At 58.2% G+C, this 16,250-nt stretch overlaps 1 protein-coding gene and 1 long non-coding RNA gene across 6 annotated transcripts in view; one reads left to right on the forward strand and one right to left on the reverse strand.

Annotated features, from left to right (window-relative positions):
* ADGRL1 (adhesion G protein-coupled receptor L1) overlaps nucleotides 1-13,907 on the reverse strand; it is a 50,122-nt gene extending 36,215 nt beyond the window's left edge. Inside the window, exon 1 of one of the 5 annotated variants that reach the window (XM_025293676.3) lies at nucleotides 13,370-13,907. The gene's annotated coding sequence lies outside the window, so the exon portion shown is untranslated. Of the gene's footprint in view, nucleotides 1-12,288; nucleotides 12,438-13,369 lie in introns of those variants that run through there. The other 4 variants (XM_006066534.4, XM_025293674.3, XM_044948223.2 and 1 more) reach the window with 4 other exon arrangements.
* A 551-nt stretch (nucleotides 13,908-14,458) lies between these two features.
* The window catches only part of LOC123335167, a 33,049-nt gene continuing 31,257 nt past the window's right edge, over nucleotides 14,459-16,250 (forward strand). The window contains exon 1 of the long non-coding RNA XR_006553549.2: nucleotides 14,459-14,831. This is a non-coding gene — a long non-coding RNA (uncharacterized LOC123335167). The remainder of the gene's footprint in view (nucleotides 14,832-16,250) is intronic.

Raw genomic sequence — 16,250 nt, forward strand, 5'->3', positions numbered from 1 at the left:
TTGTCTCCCCGCTCCCCTCAGGTCCTGGCAACCACTCATCTGCTTTCTGTATCAATGGATATGCCTGTTTTGAGCATCACACACACGTGAAATCAGATAATCAGTGGCCTTTTACGTCTGGTTTGTTTCACTCAGCAAGATGTTTCTGAGGTTCACCCATGTGGAAGAGTGTGTCGGTTGGGTTCCTCTTCCTGGCTGAGTAATATTCATTGTACGAATGGACCACATTTCTTCATCCATTTGGATAAAAAAATTTAATTGGAATATAGTTGATTTACAAGGTTATGTTAGTTTCGGGTATACAGCAAAGTGAATCCATTATACATATACATATATCCACTTTCTAAAAAGATTATTTTCATGTATACACCGCTACAGAGTACTGATAGAGTTTCCTGTGCTATATAGTAGGTCCTTATTAGTTACGTATTTTAACAGAGTAGTCTGTATATGTCAATTTATTTTTGTTTGTTTTTGGCCATGCCGTGTGCCTCGCAGCATCTTAGTTCTCTGACCAGGGACTGAACCCTAACCCTAGGCAGTGAATGGAGAAGGGACTGGCAACCCACTGCAGTATTCTTGCCTGGGAAATCCCATGAACAGAGGACCCTGGTGGGTTACAACCCATAGGATGGCAAACAGTTGGACAAGACTGAGCAGCTAATAACACCTAGGCAGTGAAGATGTGAAGTCCTAACCACTGGATGACCAGGGAATTTCCTATCCATTCATCAGTGACGGATACTTAGGCTGTTTCCACAGAGAGGACCTTTTCTTTCAATTTATTTATTTTTAATTGAAAGGTAATTGCTTTATAATACTGTGTTGGTTTCTGCCAGACATCAACACGGATCAGCCATAGATATACATACATCCCCTCCCACTTCAGCTTCCCTCCCACCTCTCGCGCCATCCCACCCCTCTAGGTTGTCGCGGAGCGCTGACCTGAGCCCCGAGTCATGTAGCGAATCCCCACTGGCTGTCTAGTTTACATACAGCAGTGTATATGTTTCTATGCTCCTGTCTTCATTCATCCCACCCTCTCCTTCCACCCCTCCGGCCCCCACGTCCGTAAGTCTCTTCCACAGAGGGGACTTTCTAAAGACAATCTTGGGACCTCCCTGGCGGTCCAGTGGTTAGGGCTTGGTGCTGTCACTGCCGTGGCCCGGGTTCAATCCCTGGTTGGGGAACCAGGATCTCACAAGATATGTGGCGCAGCCAAAAAAAAAAAAAAGAATCTGAACACACTGCGCCCCTGCTTAAATCCTTGCCAGAGCTCCCACTTCACATCCTGTGAGACCACACACGCCCGGCTCCTGCCCCTTCCCCGCTCCTCCGGCCACACAGTCCTGGCCTGTGCCCCTTAGATCTCAGCTCATGTCCCCCCCTCAGAGATGCGGTGGGCCTCCACCACCCTGCACCATAGCCGCTGGCAGCCAGTGCCCGCCTGGCCCATTCCCACCGTCCCGTAACCTCCCACGGCTCCGTTTTTCTCTCAGTAAAATGGGGCTGCTGCTTAGGGTAGCTGCACAGCATGATGAATTCACAGCCAGGGAACATGCAGGGCCCTGCCTGGTGTGCAGTGAGTTCAAGGTGTCCCCTGCTGTGCTGTCATCCCCGCGCCCACCAGTCACGCCACTGCCATGTGACTCGACTTGTCCACTGGCGGATTTCCTTCGTACTCCTCCCCCGCCCCCAAGAAGGGAAGCTCCCGAGGCTCCCCCTGGCATTTATATGTGCAGTACTAGCTGTCGTTCAGTTGCTCAGTTGTACACGATTCTTTGCAACCCCATGGACTGCAGCCTGCCAGGCTCCTCTGTCCATGGGATTCTCCAGGCAAGAATTCTGGAGCGGGTTGCCATTTCCTTCTCCAGGGGATCTTCCTGGACCAGGGATCGAACCTGCATCTCCTGCACTGGTAGGCAGAGTCTTTACCACTGAACTATCAGGGAAGCCCAGATGTATAATAGGTCCACAAACAAATATTTACCAAATGAACACAGGAATGGTGGTGGGGATGGCTGGGCAGGGCATCTGCCCTGTGACCTAGGGGCCAAACCTGACCCACACGGGCTGGGCACCATTGCTTCAGGGGCACAGAAAGTGTTCCCTATGGGCTGCTGCTGCTCCTGGAAGCCCCATCCCTGGAGCAGCTCCCCCACGAAGCCCCAGGCATCCCCAGGGCTGTCCCCACCTCGGGGTTGGAGTCGGGGGAGCTGGGCACAGCAGCTCTATCCCCTCTCTTCCTGGCCTGACTGCACATCCACTCGGCCCTGGGCAGTTTCTCCTGGCACCTGGTGCTCACTTAAGTGAGGAGGCGAGGTCAGACATGGTGAGGTGGGAACCACCTGGGAGATCCAGGCCTGACCAGCCCTGAGGCCTTGGGGTGGATGGAACTATATTCCCCCCAGAAAAGATAAGATGGCGCCCTATCCCCCAGCACTTCAGAATGGGACCTTATTTGGAGATAAAGATGTAATCAAGTTAAAATGAGTGAGGTCATCAGGGTGGGGTGTGTGTGTTTGTGTGTCTGCGCGCACTCAGTCATGTCTGACTCTTTGTGACCCCATGGGCTGCAGCACGCCAGGTTCCTCTGTCCATGGAATTTCCCAGGCAAGAATACTGGAGTGGGTTGTCATTTCCTTCTCCAGGGGATCTTTCCAGACCAGGGCTCAAACTCTCATCTCTTGCTTTTCCTGCTGTGGCAGGTGGATTCTTTACCACTGAGCCACCTAGGAAGCCCCAGTACGGTGGACCCTGATCCAATCAGACTGCTGTCCTTATAAAAAGGACATGGACCCAGACCCACACACCCCCAAGGAGAACACCCCGTGAAGACGAGGCAGAGATTGGTATGACGCGCCTTCAAGCTAGGGATTGCTGGCCAACCTCCAGAAGCTGGGGCAGAGGTTCCTTCTCTGTGCCCCTGGAAGGAACCAACCCAATGCTTCCATCTTGGGCTTCTGGTGTCTATAACTGGGAGACAATACATTTCTGTTAAAGCCACCCAGCCTGGCTTTAACAGCAGCCCCAGCGAACTCACACAGGGGGTCAGGGCAGACAGGGCAGGCAGAGATGTGTGATGGGCCTTGAGCCTCACAACTTCAAGAAAACCTTTCTGCTCCAGGGGTGTGGGGGGTCAGCTGGGACCTCCCATTTGCCAGAAGCACCCATGATGGCCAGGGGCAGCAGCTGACAGCGCTGTGCCCCATTCTGAGCACTGCATGCCTGTATCTCATGTAATCCTCATAAGGACTTAGTAAGGATGGGGGGTGCATACCCACATTTTATAGGAGAGGAAAGTGAGATACCAAGGGCACCCAAGTGGCAAGGGGGCTTGGAACCCCAGGCTGATCACGGCAAGCTGGGGAGACCTGGGGGCCCTCAAGAGGTCGCTCTTCTGGGCCCAGACTGCTTCTGTAAGCCTGAGTGGCCTCCAAAGTGGGCATGCCCCCAGGGGTCAGGTGAGCACACACCTGTGTCTGTCCCCACTTCGAGCCTCAGGGAACTGGAGTGTTTGGGAAACTTGTTTCCCAATTTAACCCATGGAAACAGGGCTCGCCACCCTCACGTTGAGAAGGGAGACTGGGCCCCAGGTGTGTTAGACCCCCAGGTCATGCAGGCTGCCCACTGACCCCACACCTGCCTCTGTTTTTGCCTGAGCCCCACCTCAGTCTCAAGTCAAGGGGCAAGAGCAGGGATGTCCTGGGGGCGGGTGATGCAGCCCAGGCTCTGTCCTCAGGTGCCCTGGGATGGGGCAGAGGAGGGCGACAGGAGGAAAACCGGCTGCTGGCAGAGAGGGGGAGCCGCGAGCTTGCCCTAGAGTGTGGTTGCCATGGCAACCCTCTGTGCTCGAGTGGGTGGGAGTCTGAATGTCTGGAGGTGGGGGACACCACCAGCAGGATTCTGGGCCCCTGAGAACAAATCTCCTTCCTCTTGCTCCCTCCTCAGCAGCCTGAGTCCTCCCCAAACCCAGCAGCCAGAGAGCCCAGCTCCATGGGCCAGCCTCCTCCAGGGAACCCTCAGGCGTGGCCGAGTGGGTAAGCGGCAGACCTGGGCTAAGGCCAGGGACTTGGCTCCTGGGTCTGAACCTGCTGTGTGCTATTTGCTCTCAGGCCAGACTCCTGGCCTCTCTGAGCGCATCTCCCCATCCCAACTCTGGGACTGACAGACTGCCGTCACAGAGGTGGAGCAAGTGCCAGAGAGTGTCCGGCACATAACCTTCTTCAGGAAGGGGGCTGTGGGCTCTGGGGGTGGGGTCAGGCTAGGGTCCCCACTGAACCCTTAGCTCCACCCCTTCATCTTCCAACATCTCAGCAGAAAGCAGCCCAAGTCCTCCGAGGTGCTCAAGAACCTCTCCTCCTCCCATCCCCGCAGCGGCTCCTGCGGCTCCTCCTTCGGCATCTGCTCACTGTCTCCTCAGGCCTTGGTCCCCTCCCTGGTCCAGCCCTGCCACCTCCTCCCTTCTCTCCTGCTCTCCACCCTTGCAGCCCAGCCTATTCCCCCTATAGCTGCCAGAGGGCGCCGGTGAGCACCTGAGTCCCCACACTGTCCCTTTCCGGCTCAGAACCCTCCATGGCTCCCACCACATTAGGAGCAAAGGTCAAAGCCCTTCTTCGGCCCACAAGACCCTGTGCACTCAGCCCCATCCCGTCCTTACCCTCACCTCCTTCCACCTTTTCCTCCTCACTCACAAACACCAGGCACAGTATCCTCTCAGGGCCTTTGCACAGGCTGTTCCCTCCTCCCCAGACCTGCAAAGCTCCTCCCTTGCCTTCTTCAAGTCTTTACACAGACGCTGCCAGCTCTGGGAGGTCCTGCTAGCCCCAACATTCTTGCATCCTGCTCTCCCTGGCACTCATCCCTATCATGCCTGCCATGCTGCTGCTGCTGCTGCTGCTAAGTCGCTTCAGTAGTGTCCGACTCTATGCGACCCCATAGACTGGACTATGCAGCCCACCAGGCTCCCCCGTCCCTGAGATTCTCCAGGCAAGAACAATGGAGTGGGTTGCCATTTCCTTCTCCAATACATCAAAGTGAAAAGTGAAAGTGAAGTTGCTCAGTCGTGTCCAACTCTTAACGACCCCATGGACTGCAGCGCACCAGGCTCCTCCGTCCATGAGATTTTCCAGGCAAGAGTACTGGAGTGGGGTGCCATTGCCTTCTCCATGCGTTTTACTTATTTGCTTATTATCTCTCTCCCACTAGATGTCGGCGCCACAGGGTGGGGTTTGTCTGCCTATAAATTTTAAAAGGTCACTCTGGCAGTCCAGTGGCAGGGGTGGGACTATTCAAAGCCTTCCCTTCTCCACGGATGCCTCCTCCTTGGTCTCCTCCACATCTATCTGCCACTCCCACCCCTTCTGATCTCCATCCTGCACCCAGAGTGCTCTTGGCAAAATGAAAACTCCACATCACTGCCTGCCTACAACCCTCCATGGCTCCCTATTGTCTCAGAGGCTGCGACTTGGCATTTCAGGCCTGGATTTCCTGCTTTTTTCATCACCTTCTCTGCTCCAGCCTATTCTTTCCTCACCCCCCACATCTCTCACCCACATACCCAGAGGACTCCTGCCCTCTGTGCCCTCTTCCTCTAAAAGGCTCTGTCCCCCAGGACTGCGTTGGAACCCACACTAGCGGCACACTGGGCCTCCACATTTTGCTCCCCTCATTGGACTTGGGCTCTGCAGCTGAAAGTCTATCTATCCCATCAGGGAACATTCCATCATGGGTTGGCCTGGCTCTCTGTTGCATGCCCAGTTCTGGTGAGGAGAGCGTTCTCGTTAATTCGTTTAATGAACAAAGATGAAACAGACCCTTGGAAGAGGTCGTCCATTCAGGGGGTAGTTACCCAGTTCCCACCTGGTCACAAGTACTTTGGAGGAAAATAGACTCGAGGCAGAGAAAGAATGGGGGTGGGGTGGGGAATATGTGTCAATACAAACATAGATGGGGTGGTCAGGGAACGCTTGGCTAAACAGGTAACAATTTAGCAAAGGTCACAAGGAGGTGAGCCACTGAGGTACTGGAGAAAGAGTATCCAGGCCATGAGAAGAGCACACGCAAAAGCCCTGAGGTAGGTAGGAATGTGCTAGAGCGTGCCTCTGGTTCAGAGAGAAAGGGGAGAGTGGGAAGGGGTGAGGGCAGGTGTAGAGGGCAGAGCGAGCAGGGCCTGCAGGAGTGAGCCGGGAGCAGTGGAGCTTCTTTTTTTTAATATTTATTTATTTGGCTAGGCCAGGTCTTAGTTGCGGCACGTGGGATCTTTAGTTGAGGATATGAACGTTGAGTTGTGGCATACGGGGTCTAGTTCCCTGACGAGGGATTCAACCCAAGCCTCCAGCATTGGGAGTGTGGAGTCCTAGCCACTGGACCACCAGGGAAGGCCCACGCTGAGACTGAGTGGGGACAAGACGTGCCCTGACTCGGGCGAGGGGAGATGAGACTCTATGTGTGGGGGGTGATGATGAGGGCGGAAGGTGCTCCCTGCCCCCACCCTCTTCGTTTCTCTAGGTCCATCCTGCTGTCTGAACCAGAAGCCTGCAGTTTCCCCGCCCCCTCCTTTCCTTCTGCCTTCCAATTGGTCACCCACTGAATCATGTCAACTCTGTCTCGAAAGCCCTGCACGGGTCCCTCTCTGAGGTCTCAAGGCCCCGCCCCCGCCTTCATGTTGACAGCCGTGGTGGCTCCACCCACACCGGCCTCGCCCCCACCCCCCCTGCCTGGGCTCCCTTCCCGCCTGCCCTCCACAGTTCCCGCCTATGAAGCAGCCAGAAGGAGCGCATACTAAACATTCTAACCCCGTTTCATGGCCTTGACCCCTTCCCAGGCCTCCTCAGCCCTGTGCACAAGTAGAAACCCAAATCCAAAACAGTCCTTCGGGCCCCAGGACCCGCGTCCTGTCTCCCTGCCTGGCCAGGGAATGTCTTTCCTTTCCCGTCTGAGCTGCCCACTTCTTTCTGACCTCAGGGCGGGTCCCTTCCTTTCACTAACTCTCCCTGACTCCCCTCCACTTTATCCCTCCTTCCCTTCCAGGCCTCGGCTGGGAAGCCCTCTCCGCCAGGAAGCTCTCCCTTACAGGCCATCCGGCCACCTCTTCGATGCTCCTGTCCACAGCGGGTTGGAACCACGGGCGGCCCGAGACCCATTTCCACCCCAAGGTGCTCCCTGACCGGTCACACGCCTCACATACACTCCAGGTCCCGTAGATGCTATCTAGTCACTCAGCTGTGCCTAAGTCTTTGCGACCCCATGGACTGTAGCCCGCCAGGCTCCTCTGTTCCTGGAATTCTTCAGGCCAGAATCCTGGACTGGGTTGTCATGCTCTCCTGCAGGGCATCTTCCCAACCTGGGGATCAAACCCTGGTCTCCTGCATTGCAGGCGGATTCTTCACTGCTGAGCCACCTGGGAACCCCCCAGGTACTGCAGAGCAGTGCTGAAAATGGTCATGGGAGCCAGGGCCTGTGGCAGACATGGAAGAAGGCTCTGCGGCCCTCTGCTACCACCAAGCTGGCAGTGAAGCGGCAGAGACCAGAGGGTGAGGGAGATGGTGCTCAGCGGGGCAACAGGGAAGAGGCCCCAGGTCTCAGGGTCCTAGGTTTAAATCCCAGCTGTGCCCACTTTCGGCTGTGTGACGATGCAACTCCCCCTGCCCCCACCACGGTCCCTCCTCTGCCTTCTGTCCTGGGGAAATGGGACGAAAGTCTCACAATGGTGGTTGTGGGGCTTAGAAATAATATTCAGCGATTCTACATGACTCTTTTATCTTATTTATTTGCCACACCTGCACAGCCTGTGAGACCGTAGTTTCCCCGACCAGGGATCGAATCTGGAACAAGGCAGTGGAAGCCTGAATCTTAACCACTGGACCACAAGGGAAGTCCCCACACATCTCTTTTAGGGCACCAACTATGTGTGAGGCACTGATCGAGGTGTGGAGAGACAGCTGTGAATGAGCCAGACATAAAGAACACTAAAAAAAAGTCAGTCCTGTGATGTACTAGTGGTTGGTGTGTGTGTGTGTGTGTGTCTGTGTGTTGCGCAACGTTAAATACAGTGATGGAGAAAAGCCAGACATGTCATAAAGCTCTGGGAAGGTGAGGAAGGAGCCACAGAGGTGCCCAGGGAGGAGAAGAGCATTCCAGGCAGCAAGCACAGCTTGTGCAAAGGCCCTGGGGCTGTTCTGCGGAGGCCCCACTGGTTTGACAACCAGTGAGAGAGTGGGCACAGGCGAACGGCAGGGGGTGTGGGCAGGGAGGTGAAAAGGACAAACACCACCAGACTCACCCCTCTGCTGATGAGGGTGCATTCAAGGGCACCCTGACCTCCATCACCAGGGGCAAAAAAGGGTGGGTGGGTCTGCCAGGATGGGAGTTGACTACCTATGGACTGGGCACTGCACCCAGCCAATAAGCTTTACCGCTTTCAAAGGATTAAGAAGACGAGGAGGAGGAAATTTATGCAACAGAGCTGCTAAGCCTGCCAATGTCTCCAACACTTGCTGTCTGGGTCTTCACAGAGGGAATCTGCAGACCCTCGATCTAGAGCAGTGGTACTCACCTGGGAGGGCCCATGATTTTGCCCCACCTGCCCCAGGCTGTTTGGCAAAATCTGGAGGTCTTTTTAGGTGTCATAACTCAGGGGTGGGGGGATTGCTCCTGGTATCTAGAGCGTGGATGCAAAGGATGCTGAAAAGTCCAGGTCTCCTCTCAAAGAATGAACGACACAGCCCCAATGTGAGGAACGCCATGGCTGGGAGACCCTGCCCTGGGCCCCTCGCCTGTCTGCCTCACCTCCCTGACACCAGATAGGAGCACCCACCTGGCTTCCTGGTCTGTCTGGTATTTTTAACCTCGGAGGGAAGAGCCCTGGCTATTTTTAGTTTTGGGAGAGGGGGAACAAGGGTATTTTTAGCCTGAGCATCTAATTATTGCAATTTTTATCTTCCCCAAATTTTGGATTTGGGGGAGGATGGTGTGGGAGGGGGTGGCGCAGTAGTAAAGAACCTGACTGCCTGTGCAGGAGACGCAAGAGACGTGGGTTCGATTCCTGGGTCGGGAAGATCCCCTGGAGGAGGACCTGACAACCCTCTCCAGTATCCCTGCCTGGAAAATCCCATGGACAGAGGAGCCTGGCGGGCTACAGTCCATGGTCGCAAAGAGTCAGACATGACTGAGAGCTGAGCTGAGCTGAGGTGGGGGGCAGGGGAGCTTTTGCTTGGCTGATTTCCTAGGATCTGAAACAAGGGTAGGGTGGGGTCCCATCATCCTATGAGAGTCTGAGTCAGTGTCCCCCTGGATCAAAGCTGCTCAGGCCTTGACCATGACATTCCTACCCCCAGCAAAGGCAGGGGCCCCCACGTGACCCTCTGGGCTCTAAACCCTATATGCACACTGCCCCATGCCTGCCCACAGGGACACCCTCACACACTGGGGCACCCATGAGGCCCTCTCAGGGAGCTGCCTCACAAGTGTGTGCATCGGGCAGGTGCTGGGCTGGCCTGGCCTGGCCCCTGGTGGGTAGCCCTGGCTCCCCTAAGAGGACCAGGGTCCACAGGGACCCCTCAATGTGCAAAGCCGGCGAGGGGGAGTCCCTTGGGGTCTCCGTCCTTTGAGAGACTCCCCCACCTCCATTCACTCAGCTAAGAGTTCTCAAGCACCTACTGTGGGCCCGGCCTGAGTCTAGGCACCTGGCGTCCAAAAGCAAACCAGGGAACAAATTCCCCAAGAGCTCGGGTCCTGATCGGGGAAGACATACAATAAACAAACAGGCACAATAAATCAGTAAATTACAGAATGTGGGCAAAGTCATCCTTGCTAGGGAAAGTCAGGAGGCGGGTGGGAGGCTGAAATTTTAAACAGGCTACATGGGATAGATAAAGGTTACTGAGGAGGGGACAACCCTCATCCCTGGGTGAGGGAGCAAAAGCTTTGCACGTGTCAGGGGGAGGGGCCCGGGCGAAGGAGCCGCCAGTACAAAGGGCCTGTGGTCGAACTGCATGCTTAGGAGCAGTGAGGAGAGAGGGGGCGAGGTGGAAGGGGTGACAGGGAAGATCATGAAGGTCTGGACCCTGGGACACCCCATGCTTGGGGTGCCAAGATGAAGGGGCTGCCCCACCCCAGCTGGGGCTCTGGCCACTCTGGAGGGGAGATATATGCCTTCTTCCCAACTCCTATGCTAGGAGCCCCTTGACTGAAATTGCTCACGTCACTAGACTGTGAGCTCCCTGAGGACAGGACTGGGGTACTGTCCCCCTGGCGTCCCCAGCACAGTGCCAAGTGGAAAAGACACTTGGCAAATATTCACAGGTTTCATGAAGAGGTCTGCTCAGCCTTGCTCCCAGGAGCCACATGTGCACACACAGCAGGTGCACACAAGACACAGACAGCTCCTGACACGTGGAAACACACACACATCCCCTCTGCAAAACTCACAAACACTAGCACCCAGGAGAACCTTATGAACACAGGACCAGCCTGTCGGACACGTGGCCACACACAGGCCTGTCCAGGTTACCATCCTAATCACAGCACACATACCCACAGGTCACAGCTGCCTGGATTCTCAGGGCGGTGGGACCTGCTCCCAGACCTCTGTTCTGCAGCCCCCCTGCCACCTGGGACCCCGCTTCCTCTTTCATCAGGGTGGCTGAGCCCAGGGCTGGGAGGGGCGCTGGTGCAGTCAGGTACAGTTCTAGACCCAGGGAACCCCCATCTCAGGAGCATCACCCCCCTCCTCACCTCCCTGGAGGGTCTGGAAGAGGGGAACTGTCTGGCGTCTGGAAATTGAATCCTCGAGAGGAGCCCACACAGAAACCAGAGCCTTCTGTGTGTCCTTGGTCACACGTCTGGGTCTAGCTGGAGAGGTAGGAGGGGGCAGTGACTGACAACTTCAGCTCCCTGTGGCCAGCAGGGGCTGGGACGGGGATGGCAGGCGGGGGGGCGGGGAACTGCTCCTCCTGTTCTCCATCAGGGGCACCCCCTCTGGGGCCAGGCAGCACAGCCTCCTGGGGTTGGCACCCCCAACCCCTGATGCCCAGGCTGGGGCTGAAGCACCACGCTCTCTCCTGTCAGCCCCCCACATGGCGGTGGTGCCCAAGCCAGGACCAGACTGCTTGATGTAGACAGACTCCAGAGGGGCCAGGACCCCCTGAGCTCCTCCCCTATGGCCCACCTCCCAGGAGAAGGGGCTCCCCAGGGCAGGCTGGGAATAGAAACCAGGCTGCGAGTCTCCTGCCTTCCACCTCCTCCCTGCAGGCCCAACGGCACCCAGGTGCAGCTGGTCCCCAGCTCCCTGCCCTCCCTCAACCCTAGGCATCCTCTCCACGCCCAAGGGCAGCAATCAGCATGGATCAGCCAGCTCCCCAGGAGAGGGGGTTGGGGTGGGCACCCCATGCAGAGCAGGAGTGACAAACGTGGGGTGAGCTGAGGCCCTGAGGGAGTTCCCTGAGGGAGAGGAGGAAGAAGGTGGCAATGCCAGTGGGAAGGCCGGGCACTCACATGTGAGCACACACATATGTGGCTTGGTGCACCGGGGCCCTTGCTGCCAGCCAGGGATTGAATTAGTTCCCTTTTCCGCTTTCCAGATGATTTTTCATCTCTGTAATTAATGGGCAAGTCAGTTCTGAACAGCATGGCAGGCAAATTACTAGTTAGGAAAATCACGGATAATTTTCTCGATATGATAATGAAGGTTGTATTCCTTCTCTTATTCTCCCTGTTTTCATCCTACTTTTAAGTAATAAAATCGGCATTAGAATTTGGGGGTGGGGGAATGGGGAGGAAGGAGAAGTCACCTGCCCCCACAGCTGGGGCCTGACCCATCAGCGGGTAGTGCTCAGTCCCTGGCCATCAGGCAGATGGAGAGAATGAGAGACGGGGACCCTCCGTGGGACACCCTGATGACCCATTCAGGGTGCCAGGCCTAGGAGACCAGGTGGAGGGCGGGCAGCTCCCAGGCTGTTAGGCCCGGGGGTGAAGGAGTTGGGGTCTGCGATCAGGTTACAGGTTCCCGCCCGGCCCTTGGGTGCTTGGAGAGGGGAGCAGGGATCACCCGCCTCTTCCCAAGCAGAATTGAGATCCACCAGCCCTGAGCAGACAAGTACTCTCATGTGTCCCCCATATCTGTCCCTCAGACTGTCCAAACCCCTCTCATCGGTGACTCCTGTAGCAGCGAAGAGAACAGGGCAAGCCGAGAGAGGGAGAGAGAGGCAGAGAAAGAGAGAGAGGCGGAAAGGCAACCAGCCATCTTGGCAGCCATCTTGAACCCCTCCCCCTGCTCCCCCAGCTCACCACATGTTTGGATGTGGGCCGAGGAACCCAGGCCCCGGGTCCTGCAGGAACCAGGAGGAAAGGGGGCCCTGTCTCAAGGCTGCGATGGAGGGACACCCACTCAGCTGCCATGACTGTGTGCGCGCGGGGGGCGGGGGGGTGGAGAGGCGGGGGAGGGAGGAGCGGAGCGCGAGGAAGGTCCAGTGAGGGGCCGGGCAGCGATGGGGCTGGGTGCTGACCGAGCCTGGAAGGTTAGGGCCAGGGATGTGTCTGAGGGCTGTGTGCAGGCGGGGGGCAGTGTGCCTGTGGGGCCACTTTGGCCACGGCGGGAGCACACACACAGCGCTGCCCAGGCTCTTCTGGCACGGACTCCTGTCCCAGGCAGATGGAAAAATGACAATTGAAACCCCAAGCTCTACTCGGCGAACACCTGGGAGAGTGGGAGGGCTGGACCTCAAAGCCCGAATCCGGATGGATGAAACCCAACAGCTTCCCAGGCTTAACGCGGTACCGCGGAGGGAAGATGCTGTGGACGGCTACAGCCGACCAGACACCCAGACAGACCCCTCCCCATCCCCCGCGCCTCTGCCTCCCAGAGAAAAACAACCCCCAGCCCGGCTTCGTGGGGTGCCAGCCCCCGACACGGCTCCTCCGGGGGCTGGGGCCGGCGCGCGGCGCGCACACGCACCCTCTCCGCTCACACCCAGACACCTACACAAACAGGGCGCCAAGCACCCGCGCGCACACGCACCGGGGACACGCAGGCACTGCCGCGCCGCTTCCCCACAAAGGCTGGCGCGCGCGCGGGCACACGCAGCCACGCGCGGGCACACTCGCGGTCCCCTCCCCCCACGGGCACCCCGCGGCCGCGCATCCGCACCCCCGACAGTCCACGGGGGCTGCCCCTCCCGGCCCCCTCACCGGTGGGGTGAGGTGCAGGCCGCTCTCCATCCCCCTCGCGCTCAGGTGCTGTGACCCGCGGTTCCAGCATCCCCTCCCCCTTCCTGGCCCGGACAGGCCCGGGCTCCCATCCTTCCTACCTCGGCCCCCACACCTGGTCCAGGTACGGCGTCTCCCTCGCCCGGGGTCCTCAGACACTCACCTGTCCAGCGCCGCTCCGGGGTCGGCCTTGCGCGTGTCTCCTGCGGCTCCGCGAACCCAGGACCCCTGCCCGGCACATCTCCCGGAACCCGGACAGGGGGGAAATCGGGCGAGGGGTGGCGGGGCCCAGAACCGCTGTCACCAACCAAAAATTTAAAAAAAAAAGAAGAAGAAGAAGAAGCGGATTACACAGCTCCAAAGGCGGCCCCCTCGCGGCGGCAGAGACTCGGGGCTGGGGGCGAGCGTCCGCGCCCCTCCCGGGGAGGGAGGCGGCGGAGGCGGCGGGGCGGGGGCGGTGTCAGAGCTCCGGGGGCTGGGGCGAGGCGGAGCCCCCCGAGGCGGCGCCAACAGCTGCCCGCATCTTCCCCGCAGCTCCGCGGCCCCGACGGAGGCGGCACGTGTGCGCCCAGGCGACTTCCCAGCCCCCTCCGACGGCAGCAGCCGAGGGGTTAACCGAGCAGCTAGGGAGCCCCTGCAGCCCCCCGCCGCCCGGCGGCGCCGCTCCGGGGCCCACGCGGCCCCATTCGCCGGGGCCTCCTCAGCAGACGGCGGGGCGGGGGCGCCGCAGAGCCGACAACTCCCGCGCCGACGGCTCGGGCTCCCCGCAGTGGCCACGGGGGGCTCGGGTAGGGGGCGGGCGGCGCGGAGCTTGTTGGGGGGGCGCGGTTGTAGGCGGGCGCGGCGGCGTCGCGCCCCCGGGGTGGCCGGATGGGGGGGCGCCGGGCCGGGCCCGTGGGCACCGCAGGACGCGCGGACCGAGCGGGCGCCGGGCACCAGCAATGACAAGCCGCCTGCTCGCCCCTCTCCCCGGCGCACCCGCTCCGGGAGGGGGGCGGCGGGCACGCGCAAAACCCGGCCCGGAGCCGCCGCCCGGGACCGGCCGCCGCAACCTGCCCAAGCGCACCGGAGGCCGGTCCGAAAACCCGGAATGGACTTTCCTCCCCTTCGCCCCCCCCTCTTGTCCCTATGGAAAAACCGGGAGAGGGAAGGAGTTGTGCTGGATCCCGGCTTTGGAACGGGAAGTGGGGGAGGGGAGACAGGCTCGAGGAAGACCCGGAGCGGATTTTGCAGGTAGTGGAGTAAAGGAGCTTTGCCCGGTGAGGGGAGAAATGGGAGCGATCTGGAAGGCGTCTGCAAAACCCGGGTTGGATTAGACAGAGATGGGAGGAACGAAGGCAGCTGCGACAGGGCCAAATGCACCCCGGGCACGCAAATTTCGGGCCGGACTCTTCCTCGGGAGACGGAGTAATGCGTCATGCCTAATGCAGTGGGAATAAGCAAGACCTGGCCTAGAGCTCCCAGACCTGGGCTCGCAGGGGTCTCCGGGAGGGGGCTATTTAGTGGCTGAGGCGGCGTGGGCTGCCCTCGTCTTCCTGGCAGCGACGTGCAAGAAGGAGGGGCAAAAGGAGGGCTGGACTCGGGCACGAAAGGATCTGGAGCGCCGGCTGCACCGAAGCAGGCAGGTAAAAGCGGTTTCAGGATCCAGGGGCGATGCGAAGGGAATGCAATGAGGAGGCCGCTACCCTGGGAGACCAGACCTACAATATAAGGCAAGGGAAGACCGCAAAGCCAGGACTGGAATATGCGGGATGGGACAAGACCCTAGCTAAAGATCTGTGGCAACTGGTCAAGGACTGGGAACTGACCGGGTCGCAGGAGCGGAGAGGGTGGGTATTTGGGGGAGGTTAGTATCTATAAACGCCTCAAAGGTCTTGCTTTGGAGGGGATGGGGCTGCCGAGAGAAAAAATTGCATTTTAGGTTTTCGGTAAGTGCAAAAACTCGGTATGGATTTCCGCAGCCCAGCAACTATACTGCAGCTGGTGGACTTGAAGTAGGACAAGGAACCAGCGGGTTCCTAGGCATCTGGCCGAGTGAGGCCTAGGGCCGGCTTCATGCTGCAGCTGCAGAAGGGAGCCCCGCACCCCATCTCCCTGGTTGGGGAAGGCAGTCCGACTTGGCGTGGATTCCCAGAGCCAGAGCTGTGACTGCCAAGACCCACAGTGGGGGCTATAAAACCGGGCCCCAGGCCAAAAATAGGCACTTTGGCAGAATAGACAGCTCAGTGCAGGGTAGGGGCTGAGGAAAAACTAGAGGGGAGCGGGTACTAGAAGGTCCTGAGAGGTAAGATCCGGTGAGGATCTCGGGAGAGCGGACCTGGAAGCCTGGCGTTTTATGAAGGATGGGTGCAAGGGGAAGACTGATGGATGGGAAGGAGCAAATCCCTGGTTTGGATCCTTAGGGAAGGGAATCATCCAGTGGAGGTCTAATTAGCACACGGGCCAGGGCATACCAAGTCCCGGCTGAATCTCAGGTAGACACAGAGCAGGCAATAGTGGGGAGAGTGGGGCAGACAAGTCCGGACCTGGATTATAGAGGAAGGGGATGTGCTGAGGACGAGGAAGGTGGCAAACCCTGGTCTCTATCTCCAGGGAAGAGAATGCATTGCCATTCCAACTTGGCTCTGCAGAATGGGTGAGGAATTGAGAAACAGCGTGGAAGTAGCAATGGAAAGGGTTGGGGTGACAAATAGACAAAACTTGGGGCAGGCTTAGAGGGGAGCTATAAAAATCTAAGAAACCCTAAAAGGAACATCTGCAAGTGAATAAACCCGTCCTCTAAAAATCCCTTCCCAGAAGCCTGAATTTAGGGAAAAGCAGAGACTCCCCAGGTGGTACAGAGGTAAAGAATCCACCTGCCAGTGCAGGAGATGCTAGAGATGTGAGTTGGATCCCTAGCTCGGGAAGATACCCTGGAGAAGGGAATGACAACCCACTCCAGTATTCTTGCCTGGAAAATTCCACGGACACAGTCTACAGTCCATGGGGTTGCAAAGAGTCGAACAGGACTGAGTGACTGAGCACGCACAGAGACGCCAGACTTC

Source organism: Bubalus bubalis, chromosome 9 (assembly GCF_019923935.1).
Source record: "Bubalus bubalis isolate 160015118507 breed Murrah chromosome 9, NDDB_SH_1, whole genome shotgun sequence".
In the NCBI taxonomy this organism is placed as follows: domain Eukaryota; kingdom Metazoa; phylum Chordata; class Mammalia; order Artiodactyla; family Bovidae; genus Bubalus; species Bubalus bubalis.